The sequence below is a fragment of the Anomalospiza imberbis genome, chromosome 19 (genome assembly GCF_031753505.1).
Source record: "Anomalospiza imberbis isolate Cuckoo-Finch-1a 21T00152 chromosome 19, ASM3175350v1, whole genome shotgun sequence".
Classification (NCBI taxonomy): domain Eukaryota; kingdom Metazoa; phylum Chordata; class Aves; order Passeriformes; family Viduidae; genus Anomalospiza; species Anomalospiza imberbis.
Window position 1 is genome coordinate 9,604,083 of NC_089699.1, and position 22,124 is coordinate 9,626,206.

Below are 22,124 nucleotides of genomic sequence, written 5' to 3' on the forward strand. Positions count from 1 at the left end.
CTGCTGCATTTCCTCAGCCAGAGCTGGTCTGAGGCAGCAGCAGCTGCAGGCTGCCAGTGCAGAGACATTTCCTGAGTAGGAAAGGGATTTTTCAGGTTTATGTGCATTGCCTATCTGCAGTTATGGCTGCTGGAGACACAGCACAGCTCAGTGTGCTGATGATCAACCCATCTGTGGGATTTTCAAGGAAATACCATGTTCTGGTATTTAACTGACAGTAAAGGTAAACACAACTGCTCACTGCTCTGCCTAATGACTGTGGCATAAAAGAATGTCCTCATGGTAGGAGATTCTAGCAGGCTTCATGTTGACTAATTCTATAATCAGTCTGTGACTTTTCATTCATTTTTTCAGCAAGAGAACTGGTCAGTGTTAGGCCAAAAAAGTCAACAAGTCTTTTGTTGCTTTCAGTTCTTCACGGTCTTAGAACTTCTAACCAGCTCTATGGGTAACAAATGGAGTTTTTCAGGGAAGCCTGAGGAAATTAGAATAATTAGGATGTTATTGAACTTCAGGAGGGATTTGATGCCCAATTTTTTAAAGATCTACCTAAATCTATCTTCACATAAAAATTTTTCTGAGTTAGAATTCATAAGAAACACAGGCATCTCTTTTATCCTAAAAAATATAATTTTATAATATTCTTGAATCATCAATATACAAAGCATCAGGAATGACCTGATCACTTCACTGAATGTTCTCCAAACCACAGAGAATATTTTCAACATAATTGTTTCTTCTGCAGTATTTTCTCCTTTTGGACTTCACATCTAATTCACAAACATTTCTTTCATACTGATATATTATCCTTGTTCACCTGAGAAAAACCCTATCCTGACTTGTGTGCAGTTTCTAACACTAGTCACTTACAGATGTTCATTAGTTTTCCTTCCTTTGCCATCTTTCTTGGCATTAAAAATACTGTCCATTGTTCTGCAGCAAAAAAGTACATTTAGGATATTGATACACACATGGATACATGTTCACTGTGTGATTGTCCCATATGGAATACCATGAGGAATAAAAATATTTACAGACAGCCCTAACCCCTAGAAGAGATTTAAGGAAATGTGTGTGTGTGATCCAGTTACTACTGCAGGAGTCTGGAATGACTGTGTATTTTGAACTTGTATGGATTTTTTTTTGCTACCTTTCAAGTTCAGAAGCTGTTTCACAGTGTAAAGTCTTTAAATTTACGACAGGGTTTGTATTTTTTTTAAACTGTCAGAAAACAGGAGTTGGAACGATCTCATGTTTCCATGTTAGGAAGTTTATAAAAATATTTTTTTTTCTTTATGTTCCACTTTGTTTGATGAGTTCTTGTGGATTGTCTTGACAAATCAGATTTTCTGCTACAGAGCCTGCAACAGAGCTTGCAAAAACCCATTTATTGTAGAAAGAATTTAATATTTAATGTAGTTGGATTCAGCCCTGCACTGGGCCTTTCCCTTCTTACTCACTCTTTGCTTCCAGGTTCTCTTTACAGCTGTTCAAAACTGAATGAATAAGCATAAATAAAATAGAAAAGCACCTTTTCCAAATGTGAAGTAATTGTTACAGCCTGGTATCAGTTGCAGAGCCTTGCAATGCATTAGGATTTCTGCCTGCTGCTGGATTTGGAGGGTTGGGATGAGTTTAGACCTGGGAGTGAGAGGTGACTGAACAGTGCAGCACCAGGAGAATTTTGTGCTCATTTAGCCATCCCTGACTCCAGTCCTGGGCATCCAGGGCAATAAGCTGCTTGACTGCCATCAAATTTCAATTAGGGAATGGTCCCCAGCAGCACCAGGGACTTCTGACCCTTGCTCAAGCCTAAATTGTCAGGCTGAAAGGCAATGAATGGTCAGCTGTGCCTGGGCTGCTGTGGCAGCTCTGGGCACCTCTCTGCATCCTCAAGTGCACTTCAATATTCTCATTCCCATGGACCTGTGGAGATGCAGAATGAGCTGCCTTTATTTACTGGGTCCCTGGAGGAATTTCGGAATGAGCTGCATTAAGAAGTTGCTGATGCCTCGTGGGAAATCTCTGAAACACATTTTGTTTGGAATCGATTCTTTATGTGCCCCATAGCATATTTTCTCTGTCTCTTTTCTTTTGCAATAGAATCTTTATGAGATAAGTTGTTGCCTTTTTGGGGGCAAGACTTCCATTACTGTCTCATCTCAGACTGAATTTCCATGTTTAAGTGTATGCTGTTTGAAGCAGCAATTAATGCAAACTCTATTCCCCAGAAAGAAGAGGTTGGGATTTTTTTCTCAGGAAGGATGAACAAAAAATAAGGGAGAAGTATTTGCTCAAAAATTCTGTTAACTTGCCTGATGAGGGTGTAAGAGGGATATAAAAGAATGAGGAGAGGTCTTTTCCCCTCCTTCTATCCTAGCTGGTAATGTTTAGGCACATATTTTGTTTCTTCTCAGGATGACCTGAGAGGGTTTCAAACCAAGGCCATGTTCTGCAGAATTAAGTATGACAGAAGAATTGTCATCACTTATTTTTTCTTTTCTTTTTTTTTTTCTTTTTTTTGCAACACAGATAACATAGTGCACAGTAAGTGCATTGGACATTATGGGACTCCACCATCTCCCATTTCACTTCTGTCATCTCAGTTTTTCAGCAAAACAGTATTTTAGTAAGAATGAGCCAAGAATGTTGGCCAGGATCCAGGAGAATACCTGAATCTATGATTCCATGAATTATTCTGCTTTCATGTGACTACAAACTCTGCAGGTATGGTTAGACAAGCTCTGTCTGCAATTACCCATGAGTAAGTGTATTTTCCATAGATTATACTTTGAATTACTACCAGAAAATATTAGTCCTCTTCAGAGTAATGTGTGAGAGGAATCAGGTGGAATCACAGCAGCATTTATTTGTTGTCTGAACATGGGGCTGGGGCAGTGGTTTGACAGCCACAGGCCTAGCCAGCTCTCCACAAGGGCTGGTTAGGAAAATTAAATCACTGATGTAATTAAATTACAGAATCAGTAAAATACAGTTAAATCTGGACTAAATCCTTACCACTTTACTTGCATTTCAGAGGTGAAATTCTGTTGGTCTCTTCCAACCCAAGCCATTCTATAATTCTATGATAATGACAACAGAGTGACATAGAGAACTGCAATTTCTTATCTTTTGGTTAACAGTGACCACTGCAGTTGCTACTGCATGTATTTCAGAAAAATGAAATTTTAATGCTGAAGGGAAGTCTTCACTTGCAAAAAATACACAAAAGAATAATGGTAATTTTTTAATGTTTTAGGATTAGATCCAGTCCTAAATACAGCTGGATAATATCAGTGATTTGCATAGAATTAAAGGCGAAAGATCTCCTCCTCCTCTGATGGTTATTAGAGCAAATCCCAGGTGGGAGCAGGAGTAACAGCATTTGTCTCTTTGCAACTGAGAAGTCTAATAAAGAACTGCTTTATCCTGCCTTTGTAGAGAGTTTCATGAAGCTGAACTGAAATCTCAAGTAGCTTTATGTTTGTTCAAAAATACTACACAATGTTTAAAGGTGCTTCACCAGGACTAAGCTGCTTCTGTTGCCTCATACTGTGCAATAGCTCCCACTGGAGCTACTACTAAAATAATTTTCTACAATAAATAAATAAAGAAATGCATAAAAGACATTAAAACATGTGAAGCTAAACAGTTTGTTATTGTTGGAGAATTAGCTGTATATGTGATTGCACAGGATTGCCTGTTAAGGATTTATTCCTTCATTTTGAGGATGCTCAGTACCCTAAATGTTAGTTTGTGTTTAATAACAAATTCCTAAAGCCACTGGGGGACCCATTTGCAGAGATACTGCAGTGATTTTCTTCTCATTCTGGTTTTATAAGGATGCTGTTCAAATAGAGTGAAGTATAGCAGAGCCAAATTCAGAAAACTCTTATTTTCCAAAAGTTACATAAAATCCCTTTTTAGCCACTGCTTTCAGTTTTCACTGAGCACTTCTGCTAAAAATACTTACTGTTTTCAAACCATTACACTGCAAAAGTGTAAATGACAATTTTGAATAATTCATTTGCAATTAAATCCATCTTTTAATTCCATTAAAAAAAAACAACAAGGTTAAGAGGCTCCAGTGACCAGAAATATTCAGTTTATTTACACATATATGTCAGAGCCTTTCCAGAACATGGCAAATGCAAGGACCTCATCCCCTATGAGCAACACCCAGGAATTAAAACAGGCACTCCAGTGCTACTGAGAACATATCCTAATTGAATATATTGAGAACTTTTCACTAATAGGCAGATTGTAGGAACAGAAATAGGGATGCAAAATTAGTGTAGCATTAAAAAAAAAAAAAAAGACTGTCAGAGAAAATTTCACCTTTGGTTTCAGAGCACAGAGGTGGATGAGGAGGGTGAGGGAAGAGTGGCAGCAGGAGTGGCTCCTCTCTCTGAAGTACCAGAGACCAGGGAGAACTCCCTTGGCATAAAGAGCAGGTGCTTCACACTCATTATTTTATTTTAATATCATTATTTTTAAGCAATATTTGCCCTCCTACCATGTGGCATTGCCTTCTCTTTATTGCTACTAGTGCAGATTTTTGCACAGAACCGAAGTTGGAAATTTGCAGAAATGTTTTAATGACTCTGAAACAATGGGACTTTCTCAAAACTCCCAGGGGTTTTTGCTGCTGGGGCTGCACCATGTTCCAAACGTGGCCAGGTTTTACTGCTCCTGTGCTGTCTCCAAAGCACATCAGCCTGTTGTTGTCAGGCACGTCCCCTAGAATCCTAATTTTCTGCTGGCTCCCAACTGCCTGTACAGTGCAACAGATTCCAGACCAGTGCACTTAACCCAGAAAAATGACATCAGCAATTATTTCAATCCTTTGGATGTGATTATTTTTGGGTTTTTTTGGCATGATTGAGTTAGTTGCTATTTTAGAAAAATATAATGGTAACATAATTTTTGAGGTTATACAAAACTATGCACAGTGAGAAGCCAGAAACAGGAGGCCAGAAAAAAAAATCTTAAATTACTATCTCATTTTAGAGTCCTGAATATTAGCTTCATTCAGAAGCAGCAAGGCAAGACACAAGTGGCTTATATTTTTCTAATAAGTGTTTTGGAGCAGGGCTTCACAGAATAATAGTTTACAAATTTTCACTGATTATTTGTGATAAATGGTAAATGTTTTTTATCTCAGCAGGAAACTCACTCTTAACACTTAGTGTAGCACAATGTAAAATAATATTAAAGTTCTCTAGCATTAACTTATCTTGATTATTTTAATGGTTTGATATTTTTATTGGTATGCTGGATCACAAAAAATGGAGTATAATTTAATTTTTTACCTTCATATGTGCAGAAAACACTGGAGGCATTCAAATGATGAAAGAAGTGTTATGCTAATCTCACAAAAAGGATGCAAAAATGATTTATGTTACTTTCGTCTCCTATTTGCAGTTCATTAAGTTACTGTCTTCTTGTAATGACCAAGTGAAAATTAAAGTACTTCAGAGAAGAACTTAGTGTTCAAGCATCGTTAGAGGAAGAGAAATGGGTTCTTTGATAAACTTGACTGCAGAAATCTATAGAGCACAACTTAATCAGACTGCACATTGATCTCTAATGCTAGAAGGCAGACTTATGATTGAACAAATCTTTTAAATGCATATTTTTCCTTTAAAAAGCAAGATATGATGCATGAGAATGATTTATTTTTAATATACTTCCAGTTTATAATGTAATATGATACCCTGGACTTGCTTTTTTTACTCACTGGAAACTGAAATCTAGAATAAAATAGGTACCTCTGAGGTTATCTATCTCCTTTTACTCTCTGTAGGATCTGTGACTCTGGGAAATGGGATATTGTTTCTAACTAATGAACTCCCAATTCGCTCAAAAAAAGCATCATTTACATTCCTTTGAAACATGAAACATGAGTTACAATTAGGTAATGGCAGATGGTAAAAATATCTTCAACCTATTTGCTGTCCTTTCTCCAAGAAGCGTTTTTTAACAACTTAATGAGATGACAGTTTGAATCCCAATCACATATTTGAAATGCCTCTGATTTTGAAAGGTTACTGCAAGGCTGTAATTCATAAAATCTAATTCATAGTATCTGATCCTGTGGAAAGAGTAGTAAGAACTTGCAGGCAACACTACAGTGCAGTGGAGTAGTGATTCTGCTCCAACAACTTCTACTAGTGTTCAAGAGAAAAAAAGCCTAAATCTAAATTTCAAAAGGAATACAGAAGGTTAGAATGGAAATCTAAAAGGGTAAAAGGAGGTTTTTCCCCTTTTCCTATTGAAATAACAAAGATTAATACCCCTTGTCTACCTAACACTTTCTGTGCTAATAGGTCATTACTTATGTCTCATAATTAAGTTTTAATACACTTTCATTCCAGAGCGATCCCATAGTACCATCCCTTTCTAAAAAGTGGAATTCTAGGGCTGTATTCCACAACTTCCACTTGTTTGTTCCAATTACAAAAATATGATGTGCTAAAATAGCAGTAGCAAATTTTAACATGTTTCCTTTTCTTTTGGAGTTTGGGAGTCAACACTCTTGGAAAATCTTGGCACTACTGCAGTTCACGTTTTTTTGGTTTTATTGGCTGCAAGTGCAGACATGGAAATTGGAGCCAAAAGCATCCTCCCCAAATGTCACTGTAAAAGAGCTGTACCAGGACAGGATGGAGCTTTCTGAGCCTCCAGGAGTTTGCTCTAGTTCCATGTCATGCATGAGGAAAAACCCTCCAGCACTTCGAGCTATTTCTGAAGTATATTCTCCCTTTTCCCCCATGAAACTGTTATTGCTGGTCAAATAAACTCACAGGGAATTAAAAAACTACTAAAATTACCAGCTTCTTTTTCAGTTTCAGCTGCTCCTGTTTCCCTACTTTATCTGCTGCTGAACTTGCCTGTTCAACAGAGCAATCCCTTCTCAGCGTAAACCAATACTGCCTCAGCAGCAAAGCTGCTGGGTATTAAATACAGGATGATGGAGATAATTTTTAATCAGGTTAAAGCTTTAATTACTATAAATTAGATTTTATTTTTCTAAGCAAGCAAAGGGAATTATTTGGGCTATTTAAAACAGGAACTCTTTAAACAGTCCAAGTAATTTAGAAAACAGATATGCATTTTCAGCTTTGTTCTGATGTGACAGTAGCTTTATGGCTTGAAGAGCATTTTTCTGTGAAAACAAGTCTCACAAATGCCATAAAACTGAATTTAATGCTCATTGATACCAAGCCTCCTAAATTCAAAAAGAACCCCTAAGATTAAGCATGAAAACAAAAAAAAAACAACAAAAAAAAAAAAAACCAAAAAAAAAAACCACAAAAAAAAAAACCAAAAAAAAAAAAGAAGAAGTAACCTACTCATAGGGAAAATTCAGTACATAAACCAGTAATTCCTGCCTGGGAACCCCTGTTCTATCTTTTCATAAGATTAAGCCCTGTAAGCAGTGCATTATCCTCATGTCCAACAATTAAGATTCCCTTGACTGGATCTCTGCACCCCTACACCGTTTTTAATCATACCTGAGTTCAGAAAATGCACTTCCCAGGACGAATTTTTGTGTCAACCAAGCCACATTTAATGAGAAAAATGGAATCATCTCAACAGCTGCAATTTCTGACAACATGAAAACACTTTGCAAAAGGCACTGCTGATCTGCCAGTGAAACATTTTACCCAGAAATATCCTACACTTAAATCTTTTTTGTCCAAATTAGATGTTGAAAAGAGATTTTTTTCCCCTCAAAATGCTTATCCAAAGCTTGCCTAGATGTAAGACTAATAAAGCCTGCCCCTTAATTTCAAGATAAGGGCCACATAATGGACATGAAAAACAAATGTGTGATGGGTTTGTGTGACAGGAGGCATGACAAACACCTTGTCACAGCTTCATACAGAAATCACATGGAAAGGTTTCACATATGGATAATGGGAAATCTTTGATCTTTGGCAAGCAAGACTTTGTCTTCCTGCTAAGTAACCCTAAGTCTCAGTTTTATGCCCTCTGTTTTGTTTTATAAATGGAAGTAAAGGCAACACTCTGAAGGTATAGAAAATGAGATACTCCAGCAGCTTTCTTAATTGCTCAAGACTGTTCTGGACTTAAATTTATTTGGCACAGTGCACTGTTAACTGAACCTTTGGAATACAAACAGGATGGGAGCAGAGAGGACTTTAACTCTCTAATATCATTCAAAACAAACCTGGAAAACAAAGTGAAAGGATGGAGACAAAGTGATTTATAAACTGAGAAATGACTCTTCAGGTGTTTAATCTTTGCCTGGATTCAATTAATCAGTAGCGTTGCCTTTGTTGCCCATCTTGTTTCCTCCACCCCCACCCCCTTTGGTTTTGGGGAGTCAGTAAAAAGATTCTATGAAAAGCCCTCCATTTACAGTAAGTCTGTGGATGTGAAAACTTCAGGAAACTTCTCCTACTTTCTGTATAAACCTCCTGACAGGCAGAAATGCTCACAAGAGACCCTGCAGTGGAGTAATTTTCGGAGCTCTGCTATTGAGAGATTGCAGGGATGCTCTCGACCTCAGGTGGACGTTGGTGCTGTTGTGGGTAACTGGACTTGAGTTAGCTGAAATCACACAGTTACTGAGGGGATTGCAGGAAGCTAATATTGAGGAGGCCCAGTGAGAAACTCTAGCAAGCTGAACAGTTTTTGGTTTTACTTTCACAGTGATGCATCAAGGAATATCTGGGGTATTACGTATCTGGGCGAAAAAGGATGTGTAATCAATAGACAGACTGTAAGAGTATATCATGATCCTCTTGTATGTTTAAATATTAAACCCTTCACTATCTTTAGAGTAGGAACTCTCTGCCTTACAAGCCCTGTCTGTGATCCTGGGATTCCATTTCACTTCTGAGAGTGACAATGACAAAGCTTTTTTCTGTCCTTCCCTCCTTCCATGCTCGTGGTGTGTATAAAACCCTCTGTTACATTTCTGACTAATGTTTTCTTAACAGATTTTCTGAATGTTACTCATGATCAACTGAACTTGAAAGAATACAATATTTCTATTGTGTAATAGAAGAGGATATTTTTATAGGTTTTTATATATTAGGTAATCAGCTTCACAGATGATCAAAGATTAACTTTAAATGGATGCTGCTAAGAAAGATCTTCAGTCTTAAATCAGCTTTTCTGATTTAAACCTTTCTCTTTAATCCTCAGCTTCAAGTAATTTTATCAATAGATACAATCGGAAAATCTTCTAAACTTCAGAAGTGTAATATAATCAGATGACCCTCATTGCTATCTTTTCTTTTCTTGAGATAACCATAAGAGAGAATACTTTGTTTTCTTATGAGCTGCACTGTACATCAGCAACAATATAAAATTATTAATAAACAAAATCTGGATCTTTTAAAAAACAAACTGAATCAACCTATGGCCTTTTTCTCAGTGACATAATATTTCAGAGACATTTCTGTGTTGGGATTTAAGGCCAGGCTGTACAGTTCCAGGAGCACCTCCCAGCTCATGTGTGCAGGACTCGTTAGGGCTGCAGTGACCATGTCCTGCACTGTGCTCAATGCACCTGGACTGGAATGGGAGGTAGCCAAGATAACCAGTTCCACCAGTTACCTCATCTACAGCATAAATACTTATGCAGTAGCATAAATACTTATGCAGTGGCATAAATAGCACGCAAATGAAGGCTAGAAGATTTTTTTCTGAGATGGTTTGTGTCGTCTACTTTTTTCTGAGTAATCTTATTTTTGCTATTTAATACCTAATTATCTTGCTTTAAACTAATAGTCTTCTGTACCATTACACTTAGGGGAGACCAAATGGTACCTACAGTGTACAATTTGCTCACCTATCATTTTTGATCAAATTGCTTCTGGAAATGCCCATCTATCTTCATGGATGCAGCCTCAGTGAAATTCAACAATTCCAATCACAGGAGCTGAATCCCACTTAGGAATCAGATTATTAACTCAGCTGCATTGGTATAAATCTGGAGTACTCTGAGTTGTGTTACTCAGTTTATGCTGATTCACCCAGGCCAATCCCAACCTCAGCACGCTTCAATCACCTCCAAATACCCAGCTTAGTAAGGAAACTTTAAAAGCAGATTTGGTATGAAAACATTCCCTAAGATCCTTGCTAATTGGTGCAGTATCATATCCAAAACAATGAATAATAAATGCGATAATGGCAAAATGCTATCACTACTGCAAAAAAGTCCACATAAAATGAGAAAAACTGATCATAGGAAGTGTAGTGAAAGGAAAGAAAATAACCAGGATTTGGAAAATATTTTATGCCAATTTTAATTACTTTTAGCCTGACAGCAAGTCAAAGGTAAACAGTTTTCAAATTAAAATGTCATCTTTAAACCTCAGTATCCTTGTTTATCAGATTGGGAGATCTGGTTTTACTGGTATTTAAATTGGGTTTGCAGAGATATTACTCCACTATTTCCAATGCAGTTACTCCTGATTTTTAGAGTCCAAGAGAAAATACAATCCTACACTCTTTGTTTTGACAGTGTGCATATTTTTCCATGCAATTTAAATAATCAAATCCCTTTTTCTGCTTATTCATCGGTCACATCTTATGAAGTTGGTAAATACTTCACAACTCCAGTAAACAGCAGAAGAGCCATTTGGAAGAAAAACTACACATAATCATTAAAAAGACAGAGGATAAAAAAACTACCAGAGCTGCAGGGCAGCAGTAACATTATAGACAAACTCTACATTTGTATTCAGTAATAAAAATAAAACCAAATAAAAACTGTCACACCCTGTGCTATGGAGGCTCAACTTGCAAAATCAAACTGCAAAGAAATAAATAGAGATGGTTATAAACTGCTCTAGAAAAGGACACAGAGCCCACTTACACATTTTAGGTTAAAACATTTAAGATGGATGTTACAAGCCCCGAGTTCCTAGGAAAAACATATGAAGTGGGGCTGAGAGAAATTTCTGACTGAAAAATAAATGCCCTTTGTTGTGTGTATCAGACACTGACAGGTACCAATTGATGAAGACTTCATTTAGTGAGAGAGCAACTAAATATTTCAGCTGAATATTTTTAACCTCATGAAATAACAAACTTAAGGAGCATCACTGCCAAGGAAAGTAGAGGAACGGGGCTTCCTCTCAAGGCCATGGTGCCTTGTGTACATGAAGAAAACAAGATCAGCTTGCAAGAGTTCATCAGGATGTTCCTCACAGAACACTTTGCCCTGCTCAGTTTTGAGACTCTTAAGTACTAAGAGGATCAACTGTATCACATGGGAGATTCCTTCACAGCTTCACAGCCTACTAGCTCTCACTGTTGGAAACTTTTTTCCTGATTTCAGCCTCAATTTTCTATTTATTTCTTCCCATAATTCTAGGTATATTGTTCTTATGGCTCAGCAGTGTAATCCAGGATCAAAGTCTTAGTCTTGCCTTTTACTATTTTACTGCCTTCTTATAATTTACAGCCTGCAAAACTCTCTAAGGAGATACTCAAGTGACCAACTGGAGAAGAAGAAGCATTTCCATGCCTTGGCACTGTTACCTGAGGGCAGAGAAGCTGTGATACATTACTCCTCTGAGTAGGATGTAGTGCCAGGCACAGGATTTGCCATCCTGCCTCTATAACCCTGCCCATGAGTAGCAAGACTTTTTTTTTTTTTGGTTATTATACAGATCTAGGGCTAAATTGGACTCTAGTTCCCCATATCTGAGCATGTTAGGAACAAAAACACTTAGCAGCAGTACCTGGAGCTATTGGGATGGATCAGAGCAGACACATAACATTTCATTTGACTTAAACTTGAATCAGCATCTGAAACAATCTCAGCTGCTCAGAAAGTTTTAAATTTCCCCTCATAACTTTCAGTGTGGCAATTTTTCTTTATCTTGTCCCACCCATCCAGTGTCAACTGATGAAATCACAGAAATAATAAAGGTGCCATGGTAGCTGCTTTCATTTATTCCTTGCTTATTGTTTGAATCCCATCTCGATAGTGCAGAGTATGTTGGATTACAAGGAAATACAAACAAAAGCAGAACGGTAACAATTATTCATTCTGCTGGTAAAGTATAGAAATCAGGGATTAAAGCCAAAGACCTGTAAGGATTCTTGTGCAGAACTTGTATGTTTTTCTGAAGTTTGTATTATCACACGAGCTGGTGACTAAGCAAGTCTACACCATGTCACATTGGCCTCACTGACCCTCTGCATGCTGTTTTTATCCTTTCCATCAACAACAAAGTCTTCCTTAATAGAAACCCAGATTAATTATTAATGCTATGTGAGTAAATAAAAATGGAAACCTGGGTTCCTTTTTCCAGACCTAACATTTTTAGCCTAACACTAAACCTCTGGTACTCTAGCACTTTTATTTGTTAAAGTTTAATATGGTTCCAGTGCATATTTCAAGCATTCTGTATTCAGCCATATTTAAAAAGCAAATAAGATAATGAAGTTAAAAATAGTCCCATAAAAATCCAGTTCTTTTAAACAAAGAGCAAAGAAAATGTCAGTGAAGATGAGCTACACTTTTTGTTTATTAAAGCTAGATTTGATTTTAACCTGTTAAGATTTTGGCCTGTTTGACCTGGACAGTTTGGTTTGGGGCCAGTTTCTAACTGAAAGAGAAGAACCTACAGATTTATCCAGACAACACATTATCACTCAACTTTTCCAAAGCTCCAAACCTGTGTGCTCCATCAGCAGTTTATTTCTCACTGAATCTTCCCAGCACTGCAAAACTCACCTGCCAGCTCTGAGGATGCCAGCCTCAAGCAGGGCTCTCTCCCTGCCTTGCTCCTGCTCTGTATCCCTTTCCCTCTCCCATTCCCCCCACTATAAAATGCCAGCAGGTATCCACACTCTTCAGGGCAATAAAAACAGCATTATTGCTTTGATGCTGGTATTTTATTGCTCTGTGGAACAGGTGCAGCCTGGAAACAATGGAGCTGTATCCTGGGAAGCTGTGGTGCTTGCTCCTCCTCTGCTGTATTATCTGCATTAATGTGCTCCGAGGATGCAGGAGGAGACAAAAGGAGTAGGCAGAGCTGATGCTTCTATTTTAACCCTCCTAAGAAGGTAGATTGCCCCAGTTTAGGAATTTCTGAGCATCTCAAAAGGTCCCCCTATCAAAAACCCAAATCATCCATAAAGCTTCGGATTCAAAACAGATGGAACGACAGGCCCTGTGTTCCTTATTTGAAAGAGGGAATGGGAAAAATTTGGCAAAACCAGTTTTGGACAGCTTTTTCTCACATATTTCCCTATTTTAGCCTCAACTCCAAAGGACATAATGTGACCCTTAGATTTTATTCAGGCTTCCTAGGGTAAGTTTGTATTGTTTCCAAGTGAGAACCCTCCCAGACTATCAAACTAAAACTTTTGGGTGCTTTACTTTGTCCAAGAGAAACTATGGGAATCAAATTAGGCCAAGCAGCAGCCTTAGGGAGCCTGACTGCAGGGGGGTTTTTGAAACCAGCCAAGATACTGCTGTTAGCTCTGTAAATCTCCATTATACAACCTCTGAACCCTGTTTTAATATTTGATGATGTGTTTGTGGCCTCCACAAAGCAGCTGCTCACTATTTGTGTTTCTCCTGTGCCTGGGGACTGCTAACATGGATTGGGCATCGCAGCTATTAACCCAGGTGCTATGAAATATATAAAGCTATTTCCCAAAGAGAATTACTCCCATCATCTTTTATTTTTTTAACAACTGTTAAAATTCTTCCTGTAGCTATCTGCCATCTCAGCTCACTCTGGAAATGCATTTCTCAAGCTGATGCTTCAGAGAGCTTTAAAGGATGCCAGCAGCCTGCAGAGGAGCACAAAGAAAGTGAACAGAGATCACAAGATTGAAGATGTTACTTTTTCTTCTAATAGTATAAATCTGGAGTAATCTTAATATCCATTGTGCATGCACTGGTGTATACATGATGCCAGCCCCTAATGCTTTGCTTTGCTCCCTTCTCCTTGAACATGCTGGGCAGCAACACTGCAAAAACCAACACCATGGCTAAATTCAACTTTTTTATTTAAATTTGTTTTACACTGTGTGCATATATAAAGAAGCTATACCTATATAAATGCATAGGAAAGCATCCCAATATAAATGTATACTGAAAAATAACCTTGATAAAAACAGGCTGGCTTTCTGAGGAACCACTGATGAAAAAATACATATAAATGATGCAATGGCTAAAATACATGACTGAGTATATGTTGCTTTTCAAACCAGTAATTAGAAATGAAGCCTTTGTAAACACCTGCTTGGCTGTTTGAAGAGCATTTCATCAAGAGTCTGATGAAACAAATTCAGATGAAACTGGAAGGGCTACACAGGTAACACACAGCCAGTTCTAGTGAGAAAGGACTGTTTCCACAGGAGGCTAGTGGATGAACCACTGTTGACATTTTTATGTTCAGAATTCCAATTAATTTTGCTCTTTATGGATGAAATACTTGTTTTTAAAATGGATAAAAGTAAGAATATTCAGCTGCTGCCAAAATGTCATGAGCATGGCAAACCCCAGAGGGACAGGCCTATGGCTTCAGCTCATCGGCATTTCATCATTCTAAAACTTTCCACAACTCCCTGTAAAGTTTTACACTGCCAAACTTATATAGTGGTGGCTTTTATTTTCCCTATTCAGCTCTGAAAAGTTCCCAGTAATCTCAATTTCTACTCTTTCTTTCCCTTTGGTCTCTTTTTTTTTTTAAATCTGCCATCATCACGTACTGTGGCAGCTGTGTAGTGTGTAAACTCATGGCTTTATTTCTGATTTTTACACAGGACTGTCAAGACAAATCTGCTCAGGAGCGCACTGATTTGCCACTGGTATCTCAGGGCATGCCCTTGGCTTTGGAGTCATTACAGTGAGAAAAGATTCCTTTTTCCCTCATAAGTATGAGAAAGTTTCTTGGCTTGGTTGGATTATAAGGGGCTGATCATGCAGGTGAAAAGGGATCCTTTATCAGGAAAATTTTTAGAGTCTAGTGTGAGGGGCTCACCTGCTATGGAGAGAGGTCTGAGGAGGCACTTGAGAACACAATAAGAAATGCACCTTAAATGACCACCTGTGCAGGTGGGGAGTGTGTTATTAATACAGAACATTCTCACCTGTGAGACCTGGTGAGCCCCTGGTGGACACAGCATCCCCTTTGCCCAGGGAACTGGATGTGAGATTCACAAGGGGGTTTCACTCGCCAAGTTATTTACTTGTACCTGTGGTGCTCTGCTCTGGCAGTGGGAAATGGTATTGTCTTTAGGTGGTTGAGCATGGTCACAGAGACAGAAGTTGTCTTCCAGCTGCCAGAAGGTCTGGATATAAGGGGAAGGCTCTTACTGGTGGAGTGTTGGTCCTGGGTCTCTAAGCTTCACTGAAAATAGGTGAAATGAAGGAAAAAATGGACAATTATCTCACAGATGGTTTTCCCATTGAGCTTCTCCTGATGTTTCTTCGCACAGCAGATGCAGCCTGAATGAAACCTGAATGCTGGGTAAGGGGTGGGTAATAGCTCTGTTTTCCCAAATCTATTACTGCTCTTCCTTAATTTCCCCTCTGTTTTTCATATGACCTTCTTTATATTGTTCTACTTTTGAGGCCAGAGTTCTAAAAGCTGAATTGCTGATTGAGGCCTATTTTGCCTTTTCCAGATCTGCATTGTGTCTTTAACCTTGCTCCAAGACAAAGACAGGCAGAAACAACCCCTGCAGTGAGTGCTCAAAGTGCAGCTGGCACAGGGGCAGGAGGAAGCTGGGATTTCACCCTGACAGGTTTCTGCCAAGGCTGCAGCAGGACACTTGATACAGAAGTTTTATACTGGACTACTCTGCTAGTCAAGCTTCTTCCTTGAGAAGCAATTCCAAGTGCTCAGTGAAGTTCTACACACAGCCAGCAGAACATTTTCATGGGCAGTTCTGTCAGCATGTCTGGCCACCTAAAATAACTTTTTCCACAGTTATCTGAAAACCCATACTATCTTTCCTTTCCTGTTTGTCTGCATTTCCTTGAACTACATCTGTTCTCCAGATTTCTTCAAGCCTTCTAATTTGAAATATAAACATGAGGAGTGTGAAATATAAACACTGCCTTGACATTCTGCCCTCTCTTTGATGGTCCCGCCTTCTCTAGTGTGGAATATGTCTCTTCTTAAACAACATATTATTGCTGACAGAGCTTTCACCATACTTAATACAGAAAAACTGCAAATCTGTCCTGTTCAAGCTCATAACATCAGTGTGGCTATTTTTACATGGGCTAAAAATGGGATGGTGGGGATTGTGCATCAAGTTCACCAATTTTAGACTGGAATATTAGGAAAAAGTATAAAATGGGCAGAATGTGCTGCTTTAGAAATGCCTGTATTTCTAAGATGACAGGTTTGCAAGTGCCTCTCTGATCAGCAAATCAGTCAGTTGTCTACCAAAGAGAAGCTTGAGCATAAAACAATGCATTCAGTGATAGGATGAACAGAGAAGTGGAACAGGATCTTATGGGAATACTTTAAAAACACAGATTTCTGGCATTCCAGACAGCTGTGAGAAAATAGGTTTGGTTTGTGAATGTTCAACAAAGCTGAAGTCTGTCAGCTCAGTAATGTGACATGTTTAACCCAAACACTCCTAAACATTTGTATGGGGGATTTTTTAGCACTGTATTAATTCAATGAACAATGTAAACTTGTGGTGTCAGAGTGAAACTGTAGTTATAGATCCACGGATTTACATCAGTACATGTTTATATTTAAGGGATTTCAAATAGGCTTAACTCATATTATGGGTTGGTTTATTTTTTTCTGAATTAGTAATGTACAACCTATATTTTAACAGTTCTTACCTGAATTTCAGAGATGTGAAATGGTTCCAACTCACTATGAACATGCAGTACAGTCAGCACACTCCTCATTTCTTAATGGAGTACTGGGCAGAAATATCCTACAATATCTTTGGAAACATTTACATTCTCTTGACAGCACAACTTAATCCTGTTAACAAGAGGCTAGTGGCACAAAAGGCACAGTCTGTGGAAACTTAGTGTTTCACAAGTCACAAAAGATGTTTAGTTGGTGTCAAATTATGTGTGGATATGTTACAGGAACATTTCAGTTCTACTAATCTGTAATGCTAAAGCACAACACTTTATTCATAGATAACGGTAAGATATTTCTGGGTCATGTCCTGGTGTTTCATTATTCATTTGAAAAATGCATTGAAATAAATGCAATAATCTGTATAAGGAAGGAAAAAAAGTGGTTTCAGCCCTATATAAACCATTATCACCATTATTACTTCTGCAAATCAAAATATGCTAGAGTTAATGGAGTTTATATTAATGCTGGGCCCACCCTTTCAAAATCTACCCAGAGGACTAATTCTCCAAAGAGATATTACCAGTGGTGCCACATGTGTGTGGGAACCACAGGCAAAGTAGAACGGAATATGAATATATTTTTCAGAAATTTCAAGAGCACACAGACGTTGCTGCCCTGACCATCAAAAGCTGCTCATTCTTTTCATTTCCTAGTAAACAAATTGCCATTTTCACAAGTGCTGACATTTCAGCAACATGCATTGTTCTGAAATCATAGGTGTTTAGAAGAATATTTATCAGTCATTTCCCAAATCCAAGGCCCAATCCCACAATCCCAGGAAGGGTTGTGGGATGAGTCACACATGTAAATTCAAAGCAGCTCCATTGTCCAACTAATTACTTTTCACAGCATGAACCAAGTACATTTTGACAGGTACAAACATCCACCTCACCCAGGTGGTAGTGGAAGATGAGGCCCATCAGAGAAATGCTGTCTCACAGGTAACAAAGGGTAACTCCATTCCAAAGGAATATATCTCTCCTGATGGAATAATAATTTCCTTGCAAAACTTACAGAAGTCAGTCCTAATGCAGAACTGTAAGAAACAGTTTCTGCCATTTACCCTCTGCAGGATGTAAATTAACTTGAAATCCTCTTCAAGTGTTTGGGCTGTGAAAGGAAGAAAGGGGGGAAGATGAAACAAAAGAGAGGAGCAGCCTTGATTCTGGCAGTGAAACATAGACACTGTTCCAATTAAGCTCTACACTCTGAATTTCTGTACCGGTCCATGAAGCTGCTCTGTGCTTCACAGGAATGTTTGTGACAGACTGGGAGCCACACAGGCACCTCCCCATCCTCAGCACTGAGAACCTGTCATGAATACACACACAGCACAAATAAAATGAGTGTTCATCCTATAAAGGATGATAACCCCATCCATCTTGTGCTCCTGCTGTGGGATGCCTGGTTTTGTGCATGCTTCTTAGCTCCTGCTCCACCTGTGTGCAGGTTCCATCCTTCCTCACCCATTCCAGCAGGTATGATCCTACAGCTACATCCCAGCTCCAGCCCCAGCTCCAGTCCAGCTGCCTCCTCGTCCCCTGCCACACCAGCACTTGGAATACTTTGAGGATGACAACTGTTCTTCTAAGGTGGAGCTGACATTTATCCATCGGGAGACTTCCATGGAGAAGCTGCAAAGCCATCTTGGTAGATTTCAAAATCTACCCTGTAAGTACTTAACACTTTATCATCATCATCATCTGCTTGTAAAATAGGCAAGTACTGTCATTTGCACCTTCCATAACTCAGCCTAAAACCCTGAAGTGCCTTTAGATACCAACTGGGCACCTCTGGAAAAGCTGAAATGAGCCTGGGACAGAAAATTCCCTCTGAGGTAGAGCTGAGCTCCACGTCTCTGGCTGCAAAACTCTTCAAAGTTTATACTCTCAGGCTGGGGTAAGTACCAAATAAACACTTTGACACCTTCCATGCTTGTTCCCTCTATCTTGCAAATATGGTGTAGGAAAACCTGGGTCAAATTACATGCAAAATGCACTTTTCCAAATTACACACCAGATAAACAAGGGAAACTCCCACTTGCATCAAAAGCAGTTATGTTCACCTAAGCAAAGCTGTAATTTGGCTCCTCTGTTCCCAGATATTAATTTCTTAAGTAGCATCTTTCTAGAGAAAAATATTGGTTTGGAAAGCTGACAAAATAATAAAAATGCAAGGGGAGCTCACAGACAATATCCAACATATTTGAAAATATTAATTTCTCTCTAGTTCACAATCAGGCAGCTTATTTACATAAAAAGTGTAAACCAAGCAATGGACAAATGCAGGTTAAACAAAACAAAAAAAGATAAATAAAAAAACCGCAGAATAAAACCCAATTTAAACCCAATTTAAACCATACAGAAAACTGCTAACCATTTGAAAATCATATAAAGTAGAACTGCATGATGAATCACCACAAAATTCCCATTTAGAAGAATGGACTTTTCCCCTATCTTCCCATGGTACTCTGACTTTTTACCTCTGAAAGTGCTTTAATGAATTCTATAAACTATTTCCTTGGCAGAAAACTCTGTGAATGGATCACCAATGCTACAAAAAAGGGAAAAGACAATTTCAACATGTTCAAAATACCAGAATGAGCACACTTGCAGCTGCTCAGGTAGAATACACAGAGACAGAGGGGAACTGCTGGTTCCACAGCACTCTGGTGCTGTGCATGGGACCAGTCTGTCCCACAGGAGGACAGAGCAGCCTTGGTGACACTGTGACACATTTCTGAGACATTCCTTGAACCAGGAGCTCTTTGGGATATTGTGCCTTACAATTAACACAGAGGAGCAGTAATGAACTGACCGACGTGCAGTGAATGGAAATTAAAAACCAACAAACCCAAGTGCTACACTGACCAAAACTGGTTGTTTTAAAGGGATTTATTCTAGGATGCAGGTTTTCAAGAGAGTGGGAAATATCCAGGGGACAAAGGCTTGCTTTTCATTGATGACCTTGAATGTTACTGCTGGTTACCCGTGGCAGCAGCCAGAGAACAGCTGGGTTTCACTAGAGGAAAAATGCAAGGGAGAGCAAGGGCCAATGCTGCCAGCGAGTTTAATCACCCACTTCCATGTTCGTATTAGCAAGTGGTTTCTGGGCTGCTGGACGTTTTCAGTGTTAAATCCATGGGGATGGTAACGCCCTGTGCTGTTGCTGTTCCCTGTGCAGGGCTGAGTGAGTGGTTTTTTTAGGAACAGCAAGCTCTGGCAGCCTCTGCCCTGGACAGGGCAGTTGCCCCACTCCTTGTCCTAACCCTTGTTGCCTTCTCCTCTCCAGAAGGCTGCTAAGACCACCATGCCATGGATCTGCCTTCCCTCAGCACCACTGTCTGATATTAACCATCAGAATAGAGTAAAACATCCTGGATTTCAGGGAAATAGCCAGGAATATTTATCAGGAAACCCAGGCAGTGATTGATACCTGTTTTGGTAAGCAGGTACTGTGCTTTCCCTTCTTGCCCTCAAGAAATAATTAAATTAATGATCCCATTTCCTGACAAACCCAGAAATTCTATTAATTTTACTGATAAATCCTAATACAGTGATCAGTGCCAAGAATTTATTTTGGTGTTTGATGTGTGGTGAAGCTAATGTAATTTAAAATTGTAACATTGTAAGATATGTAGTGACATAGGATTGATTTATAATCACAATTTAAATTAATCACATGCTCAATCACCTGGAAAGATTAGTTATGGCCAGTCAAAAAGAAAGGGATGAGACTGAAAACAGGGGTGTGGGTTGGAGGTAGCTGAGCTTCCCCATACTGGCTGTCACTGCTAATCCAGCCAGGAGCACACACTGGAATGCCTTTAAATCACTGTGCTTGTTGGGTGAAGACATTTTTCTTGGATATGAACATCTAAAGAAGGCGTTCAACCAATCTGTAAAAAAATCTACTCAATAAAAATCACCCATTCTCCACAGCTACCAGCTCACAAGAATCTTGGTGATCTGCAATCTTTAAATCAATCAGCTTTAAGGAAAGCTGGAATTGTTTCTCCTAAACAAATCAGTCATGTGATTAAAAGGAAACAGGTGTAAGATGCAAGAGTCAGGGAAGAGATTGTACTTTGGGGTTTTGTTTGATCTGAAAAGCCATCCATCTCATCTGTTGCATTCATTCTCCTTTAGGAAACTTTAATCTGCACAGATGGTGAAACCCAGTAAATCTCTGCTACCAGCTGCAGAGTGGAATTTTTAATGAAATGGGAGTTTAAAGGTTTTCACAGAAAGCACTAGAATCACTCCTGTTATTTCCTGTGATGCCCAAATTACTTTGACTGTTATTTGACAATCCTATGTTGTAAATACAACCTCTGTGTGGGTTCAGTCACTGCCCAAGCACCATTTCAAAATGGTCTTTGTTTGCCAAAGCCAAACACTGAAAGCTTTCCAGGAAAGAGAAATAGGTTATAACCTGTTAATTGGACACTTTATTTTACCTTTCTCTGAGATTTAAAACAGTCTTGCCATGTTTGTAAACCGAAGTGAAGCCAAAGGATGAAACATAAAATAGGATTTGTAAAGAAAGGTGACACTTGAAAGCCCCACAATCACCATAATGTAAAGATTTTGGCTGAAGAACGTACACCAGCACTTACATTTTTGGATAAAAAAATCAAAACAAAACACAGAAACAAGCCAAAAAAGGAAACCTGAACTAGAAGAAGAATTAAAAAGTAACAATTTGGAGCAGAGTTCCTTGCCAATACTAAGTCAACCTACAATAAAGTATGTGAATTAACAGTTTTAAAATCATAAAACCAGAGAGATATAAATTTTACCTTGAAATTTAGGTTAATAATGTGATTTTTTTATTAGCTGATCATACCTTGGAGAATAGCAGTAATTTCTATTAGAGAATTCCTCCAGTACTTCTTTTTATAGGACATTAGAATTACAGTGCAATTAATCAGATTCACTGAGCAGGACTTTGCCCACATGTGCAGGACAGGTGTTTCTCTTCCTAATGAAACATGATGGATTTGCCTTTCTGATGTTTTGTGCTCTGCAACTCTGCCATTAAACAAATTTTGCTTCAAGGGTTGCAGGACCATGACCTACTATAGGAATATATTTAAGACAGAATTTTGCATTTATATTGGAATCCTAAAGTGTATGTATGGGAGCAACCACAAACGTAAATTTAGTGTCAATTTAGTGAAGGTTCTGAATGAGCCATAATCCCAATCAGAAACACATTCACAACTGTGAAAGCAGTAGGAAGTTTACTGCCAGAAGGACCAAATCC

At 38.7% G+C, this 22,124-nt stretch overlaps 1 protein-coding gene and 1 long non-coding RNA gene across 2 annotated transcripts in view; one reads left to right on the forward strand and one right to left on the reverse strand.

The window, feature by feature from the left end:
* CA10 (carbonic anhydrase 10) overlaps positions 1–22,124 on the reverse strand; it is a 178,585-nt gene that overhangs the window by 62,809 nt on the left and 93,652 nt on the right. The window lies entirely within an intron of this gene.
* On the forward strand, positions 13,094–16,832 carry LOC137485236 (uncharacterized). Its single transcript, XR_011005230.1, has 2 exons — positions 13,094–15,489; positions 15,640–16,832. It is a non-coding gene; the product is annotated as an uncharacterized lncRNA (long non-coding RNA).